The sequence below is a fragment of the Populus euphratica genome, unplaced genomic scaffold, assembly GCF_000495115.2.
Source record: "Populus euphratica unplaced genomic scaffold, PopEup_1.0 scaffold374.1, whole genome shotgun sequence".
Taxonomy (NCBI): Eukaryota; Viridiplantae; Streptophyta; class Magnoliopsida; order Malpighiales; family Salicaceae; genus Populus; species Populus euphratica.
The window spans coordinates 193,504-197,392 of record NW_011500077.1 but is presented as its reverse complement, the minus strand read 5'-3'; positions in this window follow the sequence as shown (position 1 = coordinate 197,392).

The following is a 3,889-nucleotide window of genomic DNA, read 5'->3' as shown; positions in this document are numbered from 1 at the left end:
ATTAAAAAAATATTTAATATTTTAATATTTTATATAAAAAAATTAAAAAAAATTTGTGTAAATATAATTTATATATGTTATAAATAATCAAACATTTTATACATGTTTTTTGCTGTACATAAACCTTAATTATAATTTTTATCAAACATGTATTTAAATCCAACTAATCATTCCCCACCACACTTTTTTTAAATCTATTTTGTTAAAATCATAACCACAAAAGCTACCTCAAAAACAAACACACTAATATATATATATATATATATATATACACACAGAGGCTTTAAATTTCATATTGAAAAGATATTATATTATCCTTTTAAGTTGAAATATTTAAACTAAAAAAATTTTTATTTCACATTGAAAAAACACAACTTTTTTCTTGGAAACATAAAGTATATATGCTAATAGATTTTAAATTTCACGTTGAAAAAATATAACTTTTTTCATGAAAATATAGAATATATATACAAAAAGATTTTAAATCTCACATTAAAAAGATACTACGTTATCTCTTTAAATTAAAATATTTAAACCAAAAAGTTTTTTTATCTCATATTAAAAAAATATAATATTTTTCTTGGAAACATAGAATATATATACTAATGAGTTTCAAATTTCACATTTAAAAAAAATATAATTTTTTTCTTAAGAATATAGAGTAAATATACCAATAAGTTTCAAATTCCACATTAAAAAAACATAACTTTTTTCATGGAAACATTGAATATATATACAAAAGAACTTTAAATCTCATATTAAAAAAAACTATGTTATCTCTTTTAAGTTGAAGTATTTAACCAAAAAAAAAATTTATCACACATTGAAAAAATATAATTTTTTTATTGGAAATATAGAATATATATATATATATATATATAGACACACACACACACACTAATAGATATTTGAAAAAAAAAACACTAGGATTCATCCGGGTTCACCTGGATCATGGGTTGACCGGGTTTTGCCAGGTTGTTACTCTATTCAGTCTTTTATTAAACCCAGACAAGTCCAATCATTGAATTAACCTGTGAAGTCGAGTTGAGTTTAATAACCAAGCACGCACCAACTACTTTCACCCTACCAATATAATTTTGTCTTTGACCTTGAAAAAAGTAGGCTCAATATTTGTCAAAATTTTAAATTTGATCATCAAAATTTTAATTTTTTAAATCAATAAAAATAAATTTTATTTTATCTAATTGATTATCAACAAGCACTAAATTTTTTTTCAACATCAAAATATTCTCGTAGCTAATCAAAACAAACCTTCAAATCTAATCTAAACAAAAACTCGTTCAACTAAAACAAAAGGTAATAAAATATATTTTATATAAAAAATTAAGAAAAAATTTATGTAAATATAACTTATATATATATATATGCTATAAATAATGAAATTAAAAAGAATATATTAAAAAAATTTATCTCATGTCAAAACAATATTATGTTAACTTTTAAAATTGAGTATTTAAATTAAAAAAATTATTTTAGGTTGAAAAAATTATTTTTTTATTAGAAATATAGAGTATATATATTAATAGGTTTCAAATTCTACATTAAAAAATATTACTTTTTCGCTGGAACATATTTGTTTGTTTTACACCTGCTTTTATGTTTGTGGTACAAAAAACATAGTTAGTTATTTGGTAATATACCAAACTGTATTTTATACTATGGGATCCACTAAAAAATTAAATTTAAAACACAATTTTTGTAAAGTAGTTTTTACATATTTTTTTAATCGAGTTTTGTAAAACTCTGTTTGTTTTTTAGTTTCAAAAACAACTTTTTTTAAAATTTAAATTTTTTTATTTTTTTCTTTACTTCAAATTAATTTTTTTTATTTTCAGATTATTTTGATGTATTTCCAATTAAAAAGCACTTTTGAAAAACAATCATAATCAAACATTTTATACATGTTTTTTGCTGCACATAAACATTAACTATAATTTTTATCAAACAAGTATCTAAATCCAACCAATCACTCCCAACCACACTTTTTTTAAATTTATTTTTTTAAAACCATAACCACAAAAACTATCTCAAAAACAAACATGCTAATATATATATATATAAAAAGACTTCAAATCTCACATTGAAAAAATATTATGTTATCTTTTTAAGTTGAAATATTTAAACTAAAAAGTTTTTTATTTTACATTGAAAAAACACAACTTTTTTCTTGAAAATATAAAGTATATATGCTAATAGATTTCAAATTTCACTTTGAAAAAACATAACTTTTTTCATGAAAATATAAAATATATATACGAACAGATTTCAAATCTCACATTAAAAAAATACTATGTTATTTCTTTAAATTAAAATATTTAAACCAAAAATTTTTTTTATCTCACATTAAAAAAATATAATATTTTTCTTGGAAACATAGAGTATATATACTAATAAGTTTCAAATCCCTAATTTAAAAAAAAATATAACTTTTTTTTTGAGAACATAGAGTAAACATACCAATGGATTTCAAATTCCACATTGAAAAAATATAACTTTTTTCATGGGAATATTGAGTATATATACAAAAGGGTTTTAAATCCCACATTTAAAAAAACTATGCTATCCTTTTAAGTTGAAGTATTTAAATTAAAAAAAAATTTATCGCACATTGAAAAATATAATTTTTTTATTGGGAATATATATATATATATATATACACTAATAGATTTTAAATCCTAGATTTGAAAAAAAAAAACACTAGGTTTCGTCTGGGTTCACCTGGATCATGGGTTGACCAGGTTTTGTCGGGTTGTTGCTCTATTCAGTTTTTTATTAAATCCAAACAAGTTCAGTCATTGAGTCAACCTGTGGGGTCGAGCCGGGTTTAATAACCAAGCACACACCAACTACTTTCACCGTACCAAAACAATTTTGTCTTTAATTTTGCAAAAAATAGGTTCAATATTTATCAAAATTTCAAATTTGATCAATAAAGTTTTAATTTTTTAAATCAATAAAAATAAATTTTATTTTATTTAATTGACTATCAACAAGCACTAAATGTTTTTTTCAACATCAAAATATCCTCGTAGCTAACCAAGACAAACCTTCAAATCTAATCTAAACAAAAGCTCAACATTAAAGATTCAACTAAAAAAAAGCAATAAAACAAAAATTAAAAAAAAATAGGGGGCTAGAATTTTTCCCTACCCATCCAATTTAGTCCATGATGTAGAAAAGAAAAGGGGTTAAATATGCCTCAAATTCAAATTCCATCCCCCAAACACTAGCATCAACTGTGTGCCAAAACATTTTCTCGACATTGCATGTTCTTTTACTTGGACAATCGAAATAAACTATCGAATCTGATTTCAAATCAAGATAACATAAAAAAATTAAAATTAAAAAAAATATCAAATAATTAGAATAAAAATAAAGGTCAAAGAACTAGATCAACTAGATAAATCATTGCATAATACCATTACAATTCATAACGATATCCCATTAGTGTTATAGTGATTTTGCCATACTCTTAATTTTATTACTTTTTTTTTTTACCAATATAATGTAAAAGATAGAGTAAAATTTTCAATCCATTGAAGGAAGATAATCCTTATCTTCGTTAGACAAAGCACTTGCCACTTTTTTTCGTTACTAGTTTTTGGCTTTCCCTTGCTTTACTCACAAATGTAAGCGAATCTACATTTTCGAGCTTATCATGTTCTGGAGAATACATTAAACGCTAAGTTTGCAGCTACCAGCCAAGATTAATGCAGCTTCTACGCTTTCCTTTTGTTCTCCCTCAACCCAACCTCAACATATACTTTACTTGTAGAGTACAGCTTAAAATCCCTCATAAATATAAATTTTATTTTAATATATTTTTAAAAAAAATTTATTAAAAATTATCACCGCTATTATAATTCCA